The sequence below is a fragment of the Meleagris gallopavo genome, chromosome 11 (genome assembly GCF_000146605.3).
Source record: "Meleagris gallopavo isolate NT-WF06-2002-E0010 breed Aviagen turkey brand Nicholas breeding stock chromosome 11, Turkey_5.1, whole genome shotgun sequence".
Classification (NCBI taxonomy): Eukaryota; Metazoa; Chordata; class Aves; order Galliformes; family Phasianidae; genus Meleagris; species Meleagris gallopavo.
This window is the reverse complement of record NC_015021.2, coordinates 8175855-8185780: the sequence shown is the minus strand read 5'-3', so window position 1 is coordinate 8185780 and position 9926 is coordinate 8175855.

The window sequence follows — 9926 nt, the reverse complement described above, 5'->3', positions numbered from 1 at the left end:
TTTGTAACAAGGATTTTTCAGCCACTAAATATACTGACTAAAGAAAGAAGTAAATGAAAGGCTATAGACTAAGGCTGAATCCAACAGAATCTCTCTCTCAGTCTGGCCAAGTATCCCAACCATACAACCTCAGCAAATGTTTTTCTCTAAAAGCTACATGCCCTGCACAGCAACACAGGATTTCAGCAAGAGATCAGCATTCATCTCTATTGATGGCCTGTCCTCCTCATTTCAAATTGCACTCCTTGGTACAATAACAGACCATCAGTAAAAACAGAAGAATGGCCTCATCACATCAGGAGTGGCCCACTCAGCCATGTACTCTGTTTCTGTAAGAGATGATTCGGGAATGCATATAAACCCAGGGAATTTTCTAGGTTTCAGCATTAAATAACAACTGCTTTTTTAAGATAAAGTTATATACACACAACAGTGTAAAAAGCTATTGATCCACCAGTATTTTGTGAAGAATATTTTCTCAGAGAGTATTGCCCAGTAAGTCAGTGAGAAATGCTGAAGAAAAATCCCACAACTGATTTTTTCTTATATATGCCTACCTTTTTCTTACCTTATTCATGACATTTCTGATCTTAAAGACCACATATCCTCTTACATTCTGAGAACTAAAACATGCCTTTGAGAGTTTATCAGTGACAGTGAAGTATGAACATCATGTCTTCATTTCATTCCATATCTATTCCACACTCATTTAATGAGACATAAAAGCTGTAATAAACAATACTACCATATAGGAAAGCACATAACCTTGCAAGAGAACAGGTTTTAAGAAAAAAACAGGTAAAAATAATATCTGAGAAATACCACCACTTGCAAAGTAGGAACTTTGTCAAAATGGTGGTAGCAGTGATGGTAGTACAACAGTCAGTGACAACCTCTGAAAGTACCTGATGATCTCCATTGGTAAGCCTGGCAGCAAACCTTCATAAAGATTACTTGAGAAGGAACCAAGAGAATAGTCCACCATCTTAACAAAAATATTATTTGGTTTATTTTTCCAGTTCCATAAAATGTGACATGGAAGAAAACACATTTCATGTTGCAACTGTCACCATGGTTGAAACACTTTCCTCTGAGTACATGTTCTACAGGAAAACACCTAATTAATCAAATGGATAAGTTGACCATCTTGCCTTTTCCTCTAATCCACATCCACCTACCTGTCACATAAAGACCAAGTAACTTGGTTATCTGACCAAGGCCTTTAACTATCAATTTAGTTTCAAACTGCAATGGTTCCGCAGTGATCGTATTCTGGTGGCAAAAATAGGACATGAAAGCAATTCAAGATACTCAAGAAAGTCAGGATTAGTGTTATTCTGCTTTTAATTATATCTTCCAGTCGTCAGACTTCAATTTTTAGTTTTGCAACTTAATCTAAAGAAAGTTTCTAGTCCATGTTGTCATAATGAAGTGAGGAAAAGATAAGAAGGGAAAGGAAGCCAATAAAAAGATTCCAAGCAAGAATAAAACTATTTGACACTGGAGAAACAGGAGACTAGCAAGGGTTTAAAAAGCCATCTAATGAAAAAGAACTAGATAGTAACATCTTAACATCACTTAGTGATCCAATTCTTTGATTTTGTTTCCCACAAAATTCCTCTTTAGAAACTTGTTATTGTAACCTTTTTACAAAGACACCTTCACAAGACATGAGCAATTCAGCTGAGGAACAGAAAACTTCTCCAGCAGAAACAACAGCAGACAGAAGTAGCTCCCTGGAGAGTGAGACAGAAGAGCTTCAGCCAGGCTGTATAAAACCCTCCTGTGGAGTCACTTAGTAGCTCTCATTTGAGATTTAAATTGCAGGAAATGTGCATTGTCTCCTAGGGGCAGCCCTGAGACCAGGCTAACCGAGTGCAGCTGGCCTACACCTGGGAGCAGTAGCAGGAGATGCCAGGCAGGCTCCCTGCAAGCATCCACAAGTGACAGGAGCACTGTGGGAAATGAGGGGCAGTCAGAGTACAAAGGATTTACAGCCACTGTCAGTAGTGGCTTTTCTCTGCAGAACATCTCCAGATAGAGAAGGTCTCAGCATGGAGTTTTCTTCATGTGCAAGTTCCTGTCAGCATGCATGAGAAAGAAGAGTACTATACAGGGACCATGAGGCAGATCTTTAATGTTTTAGCCCACTGTCTTTCAGACCAGAACAACACGGACCAGAAAAGCTTCCTAGCAATAGCTTATCTCTTTTAGGATCCCTTAAGAACAAAGCCAACTGCATGGAAACAAGACAACTGGAAAAACACAAAAGCTAAAAAAGGAAAAAATGCTGCCAGGCTGACAGGTGTTATTCAGTGATAGTGCTGGAGCAGAGATGGTAAAGCATAATAAGTGTGCAACAACAGAAAAAAGAATATAGGTAAGTAATTTCTTTTGAGTTCTTAGTTGGTCAGCAAATCAGTGGAGTTACATAAAATGAGTTACTGTCAGTGATGGAGTATTATGGAGTAATGCACACATAATACTAGGAGAACTACCTGAGATAGGAAAAGATTTTTCTTTTGCCCTAAATAGAATTTTTAATTAATTTTCCAGGTATTTTTCTACTCCAATACAAGAACTCAAATGCTTAATTCACCTTATTGTTTAGTACTTTTATAATAACCTACTGTCAGTACTATGTTATAAAAAATTCCTTCCCTTTCCTTTAAAAAAAAATAGGAGAAAAGAAGATTGTGGGTTAGAACACGTCTTTCAAAGGTTTCTATTTAAGAGTAGCCAAAAGGAAAGAAGAGCTGAATGGGGATATTAGTGAGTTCTTCAGCTCCCCTCATCTTTCTCCAAGATGATCCAGAAGACACTAATTGCAATCAGAGTAATGTTTTCAGATAGAAGAGTCTGAAAACTAAAATGGTGAGTATGCCAAGCCTCCGTTATACATCTATACATATAAACATGATCTCAGTCTCTGCCGTTGCTGTAGGGCACAACAGCATGTGGAGACAGATGGTAATTTTCAGTCTTCTTAGTTATGGCAAGTGAAGAGCCTAAGTAATTGTATGGGGAGACTCTAGCACAGCATGTTCAACTGTACTGTGATAAGATACTATTGCTCCTGAAGCAACTTTACTATTTCCATTATTATAATTCACCTAGATTTTTTTCCTTGACTAAGCATTTTACTGCTTATTTTGAACATATCTATGCTGTCTGTTTAAAAAGTTATTTGGCATAATCTCCTTCTGCCTGAAAAAGTTAAATACTTTGGTAAGAATCTCCAAGGAAATACCTGAAAGCCAAGTCACGAATTGATGTCCTGTCTTTATTCACGTGTCTGCACACAAATTGTACTCAGAGACATTTTTGTGCAAATATTTCAGTGTAACTTCTTTATCCAACACAGTCACATTCCATTTGCGTCTAGCTCTGGAACAGACTTTTATTTGTTCTTAATTCAAAATGAATTAGGATGTTGTTTTAAGATTTCTGGATCTGAAATTTACTTGGACAAATATGGAGCCCAACTTGCTTCCAAGATTTGGCGATTATGAGCTGTGATGTCTCTCTGAACATATTGTAAGATTTCAGCAAAAATCCTACCCAGAATATTTTTGAATACACTAGAATATTTGTAGAAAGTAAACATAGAAAGAAGAGTAACAGAAAGCAAATTCATCAGAAGATCAAGCCACACATTCACCATTCCTTCAGTGAGCTTTGGTGCAAGCATCACATCCTGAAGCCACCAGGAAATACTGATGTACCCCTTTAATATCACTTGTCTTCATCCCCATTGGCTCACGTAGCTATCAGCCACATTGCTTCTGCTAATTCTGCACCACCTGGACATCCCCCTTAAAAATAAAAGGAATAGTTAAAAAGGCAGCAACAAAAGTGTTCAAGATGGTAGAGGCTGAATGGGCTATCCCAGATAAAAATTTTTGTATGTTCAGTAAGTACCAGTTATTTAGGCTAAGCATGAGGTGTAGACTTTAAGGCATGTCTAAAATGTACTGAAAAGAATAAAATCAAGTTTATCTTACTCAGAAACTGATGATACAGCAGGTGACTGGGGGAAAAGATCAGAAAGTAAGATTTAGATTAAAAATACAATGCCATGTGAACAGCAAACAATTTCCTATGTTAGTCAAATACCATTATGAACCTAACCAACAGAATACTGCTGAACAGTGATGCAGTGACTATACATAGTGAAATGTGAAACTTCAACAGTAAACAAGGAAGCAACATGAAACGCACCCCACTGCAGGGGATGAGGACTTCTCTCTACCTCAGTCATTTCTAGTCACTTGATCAGTCCTAGTCTCTTTCACAGAAGAGCTGAAAAGAGTGTTTGAAGCACAGATGAAAAAATATCAGTCAAGAAAAGAAGAGAGGAGGAAAGGAAGGAAGATAAGAAAACGAAGTAGTTCAGAGAAATAAACAAGGGAGTGGATAACATGCCACATACAGGCACACATTAAGTAGAACAGAGGAAGATGTTTTTAGTTTATCTTCACAAGAAAAATGATCCCATGAAAATGATCGCTGAGGAGCACAAAGCTGCCATGGAGGTGGCAATGAGACCAAGAGATCCTGGCTTTTACAAGCAGATTCATGGATCATAAGGGAAATCACAAGCAAACTTTAATCCTGTGTAAAAGGTGCAGTGATTTTATTGGAAAGCATTAAATCCCTACTGGGTCTCAGAATACACATCTGCTAATTATTCTCACCACTGGGAATTTCTGTGAAGTTCTAAAAGAAATATTTATCTTCTGCAGAGACCAGACAGAGGGCTCCAATGACCTGGCCAGCCTTATGAGAGTACCTGCACTGCCTATTTATGTACAGGAAAGAATAATAGGGGAACTCAAAACTAATACATCCTCAGAATAGTAGCACTTCTTGAAATAAGAGTCCCAGCTTTTCCTCAATGACCTTTCAGAGACCTTGCTACCTATTACACAAGCTTAGAAATGTTTTGATACAGTAGCCATGTAAACCAACATTAATAACCAAAATTTACCTTGTAACACAAAAATTAAAAGCATTTTGCCTTCCATTAATCATTCTGTATGCATTTCAGTTATTTTTCAATCAAAATCTTGATAACACTCATTCTCAAAATAGTACACATACTGAACATCTGTGGCCATTTTCTTTCAGTAGTACAACAGAAACACTTTTATTACCTTATGAGTTTAACAATATATCTTTTTGTGGCCTCCTATTGCTTCAGATCTCCACTATTCATAGTGTAAGAGGTGGACTGTTGCACGTTATGTTCACAGTTCTCCAATCCTGCATCAGATCTGACAGGACGAATAACTGTACACTTGTCATCCTTTTTCAGACACTTATTCCTTTATCCCAAGGCCCAGATGCCTTTTTGTTAGATTGTGCTTCTTCTATAGCTTTCATCTCCCTTTACAAAAGGCAGAAAGCAATGCAGTACAGGAATGTGAAAAAATCCTGGCATAGAGCCTCTGAAATACTGTATCTTCCTTCCCTACTTCTGTTTTCCTTATCTCCTATTCTTTCTGCACTTGGCTATAGGGTTCCTCCCCAAAAATTTGGATGAAAAGCAAATATTTTCAGATGAATTTCCTCACAATGAAAAGTCTATTTTCTTCATATAACCCTAGGGCACTAATAGGATCTTTTTATGTATTCCTGCTTATCTTTCCTTCCATCCATTAAATCTCTAGATCAAGGGTTCTTGGACTCAGCTTGTGCAATCTTATCATGCTGTTTTCTTAATTTAAATGCTTGCCTTCACTCTGTGAATGTAATACTTCATCTGTTCATTACCAGTCTCCTTAATTCACTGTGTTGATTAAACATTTAAAAATATATGTATTAAATATTCATAAGAATTGGTTTTCTCACCCCAGTTCTAGCTCTGGAGTAATATAAACAGTCAATAGGGTTGATCAGTGCAATCATAAAGTCATCTTCCTTTTACCCTACATCAGAATAGTTTTCTTCTCACTGAGTCACAGCAAATTTTTAATCAAATATTTGATCACTTCTAAACTGTTCTTCATATTTTCAACTGTATTTTCCTCACCTATGAGAAGCACCCTGCAGTCCTGGTGCTGTGTAGCTGAATTGTGGCCACCCTTGCCCTTCCTTCTGAAAAGCTGCTCAGTTTACTGCTGCTCAGTATGGGTCAGCCCAAGGGGTAGAACAATAGCATAACACAGCGACTGCATTTTAGCTGATGTGTTGCTTTCTTCTGAACCCCAGCTAATACACATTATCCAAGGTGGATGGAGATAGAAACAAATACTGAAAAGCATGAGAACTGTCCTTGCACAGTACCCTGACAGAAGAAGGCGGCTGGAGGTCCCCAGCTGAGGGCCCTGCAGCAAGGAGCAGAGCCATGCTCCTGCACATTCCCAAGGCTGTGCTGCAGCCACCAGGCAGGCCAGCGTGCTTCCTTTGTCCAGATGGACTCCTGCAGCTCAGTCAGGCAACTGATTTCAAATTTAGTAACTGAAAATATAGTTATATCTTCCCCTCAGATGTTACTCTTGTACAGAGGAAAAGGGACTCTAAGAAAGTCTGGCTTAAGATACAAGGCTTTAGATCATTATATCACAGTTTCCATCTCAGTGTTCTTTTAATTCAAAAAAATATTTCCAGCAGTGAAAAATATAAAGAACTGTGATTCTTTTTCCTGTGCCAAAGAGAGTTACTTAGGTGAGGGAGCTGGAGATAAAAGGTTATGTGCAGTGAGATTTCTTTTATTGTGGCACTGAATACCCAACACAAGAGGTATAAGTGCCCTTTACAGCTCAGAACAGTCTCAAATGTCCACATTCCTGGATTCCTGTCAGCATGCTACCTCACCCTGCTGCTCTGAGTTTTCTGAGATGCAATGGTCCTGACTGCTTGTACGCTAGAGATCTCCACACTAACAGCAAAGTTTCTCAAAGCCTCCTGTGAGGTTCAAGCCACTACTACTGAAAACCAATGTCATGCTTAAATATGCATTAAAGCAGTGAGTGACTTTTCATTATTTGAGGTATTTTCACATTGTAACTATAGTGGTGCCACAAACACATAATTAATATTTCTCTTCCACTGACACCTTCTCCTCATTCCCCTCATCCTCCTCCTGCTGCTGCTGTAATTTCTTCCCAGCTGCTACCTTACACCGCTCCCTCCGATTTGAAGCCACCACCTGACAGAGGCAGGCTTTAAAAGCTGAGTTTGTCTTTATTTCCATCAAGAGCAATCACAGCTGCAAGTTTCAGTACCCACAGAGGCTTTTAACTGTAACTTTTTATTAGAAGTGCTAAATCGGGAGTAATAAAAATTCCCAGTTTAATAGTTTAATAAAACAAGGAAGTTAAAAGCCAGCATGGAGCAGCACCGAGACTGGAGGTGCCAAATCTTTGGGTTTAAAATGGTGAGGCTTTCTCCTGTACTTTATGTTGTAAGAAAAGATTCTCCACTGAGGTGCTCTGGGCATAGATAGATTTCTGCAACTATGCTGAAGAATTTCACAGTCTGTAACTGTACTCCTACAAACTGTGAGACTAATATACACTGCAGCTGCATATTGTCACCTTTTGCACATCACCTGGGAGCAAATGGTCCTTTCAAAGTCCCACTAGTAATTTTCTAACATGTTCTGCAGTAAGACCTAAAGCCAGGCGCTTTCTTTATAAATAAAGCTTCTGGGGCTTGGCAAGACTGACTCTTCACATTAAATATATTGGCATTCTTTTCCAATAAAATAAAAATTGGAAATATATTGGAAATATTATTTGTAATAAGAAATTTGGTTAAGAAATGTCACACAAAAAGGCCAATTCCAGACCCACGTGTTGCCAGATCTGCTCAACTCACTGCTTGGCAGTGCATTTTCTTTCATTATTTTGCACTGTCAGAAGTATTACAGGGGCTTAGGCTCATTTCCACATGTCAGAACTTAATCTGAAACTTCATTTTATCAGGAACTGGATTAAACCCAGTAATCAGAGCATAAGAAAAAAAAAAAGATTTAAAAACAAAATAACAAAACAAAATCAGTGGGAAGAGCTTACAACTTTCCCTATGCACAATAGCAATGAGTTCCTCTGGCAGGCTCTAGCCTGGCCTGCCATGCACAGGGAGCTCCCCACCAGATGCCCCTGACTGTGCTGTGCCTAGGGTAGCCCACGTGGTTTCCCCGGTGCATTTCTTCTCCTGCTATCTCAAGAGCCTCTCCCTTCAAAGAAAAAGCCCCAAAGGTGACATGACAACCCTGAACCCTGCAGTATAGATGCATCTCAATACCATGCAGAAAGACTGTGGGCAGCCCAGGGATAACATATGAGAATCTCCTTCAGGAAACCAGCAACTCAGATGTGGTTATCCCTTCCAGCCACTCTTTTCCTTTTAATAGCTAAAATCTTCCAAGAGAGTATTCCCAGCACTGTTCTTTGATTATGAGGCTATTCAAGTACACACGTATATTTCCGTTACTTGATTCTTCTACATATGATGATTCCCATCCAACCCTACTTGGAAAGACTCTTTCACCCATTTTTTGTATTTGTCACTCGAGAAGTTTCTATTCCCCCTCTACTAATAAGTGTCCTAGACCTATGTTAATTCCCACCCTTTAGTTCCCTCTTAATCGGCATCTTGCTGGACAAGGAAGGCAGACTGCATTTCAAAACTTGACATACACGTAAGCATTACCTATGAAAGCAGAACAGTATCAACTGCCACACCATAGGAAGGAAGGGAGGAGGTAGCCCAAATAGTGTATTATGGAAAGTTTGGGGTTTATATTAATTAAAACAAGCAAACTGAGTCAGTAAAACTCAGACCTGTACTACCACTACTACTAAGATGTGTAATTGGTCCACTTAGTTCCTTTCATATTCAGGTCAGCCAACGTTATCCTCCTTCATACAATTTTTATAAACTCTAATTTCTGAAAATACAGCTGTTACCATTAAAGTGATTTTACATTAAATCCCTTTATTATCTTTACATCATTTTCTTTTGGCAAGATGCCTTGGTAGCTCTATTTTGATTTATTTTGCTCTATTCTTTTTTTTATATCAGAGAATGCATTTTCAGTAACACATAGGCTATCAGTTCCACTTCAGTAGTAGATAAATAAAATAGATAAGGATTATATAAATTTAATTTTTAGAAATACCAGTTATTTGAAACAGATATTTTCCTTCTAAGTTTTGAGAAAATGTCATCAGAAAAGGCTACTGAGTTTCAAGATAGAATTCAAGCTCACCACGTAAGAAATTGTATTCTGAACTCAAATTTACATTATATAAGGTGCAGAAAAAGGAAGTCAGTAGTTTGCAGATGAAGATGCTCACTCATCTAGACATACACACTATATGCCCACGTTTATTCCCTCAGTTATCCTTATTTCTCAGTGATGACTGTTTTGTCTTCCTGTTTCTCATACAGGCTGACCTGACTCCCAGAAGAGCGGCATTTCCTGTCCTATCACATTTTACAAAGTTTTCTCCACAGCCTGCTATAAATGACAACTGCTGGATTTCCATCTGTAAAATCCTGCAACCCTGGCAAGACCACTTAATTGATTTGTGGTCACGGATGAGATACCATGTGGGTCTGCCTAGAGTAGGATCAATTTCATGGTGTTGCAAGAACATAAAAGATAGAAGAGGCAAAGACTGGTAATTCTATGTCAATAAATTTCAAGGTCATCTAGAAGTGACAGTGCATAATTAAAGAGCATAATTTTATTACCAGCAATCTAATCTCAGTTAACCATCTTAAAGACCCTGAATGAAAAAAGGAATGAAGACAACTGTTTTTTTTAAATCATACTCTCAATGTACTTTAAAGGTCTAGTCAAGGGCTATGTAAAACATATTTTTCCATCTCTGATCTCTTCTGTTATTTACAGCTCAGGCATTTTATTTATACATAACTACAACTCTTCCTACTCCTCCCTCTCCCCCCCC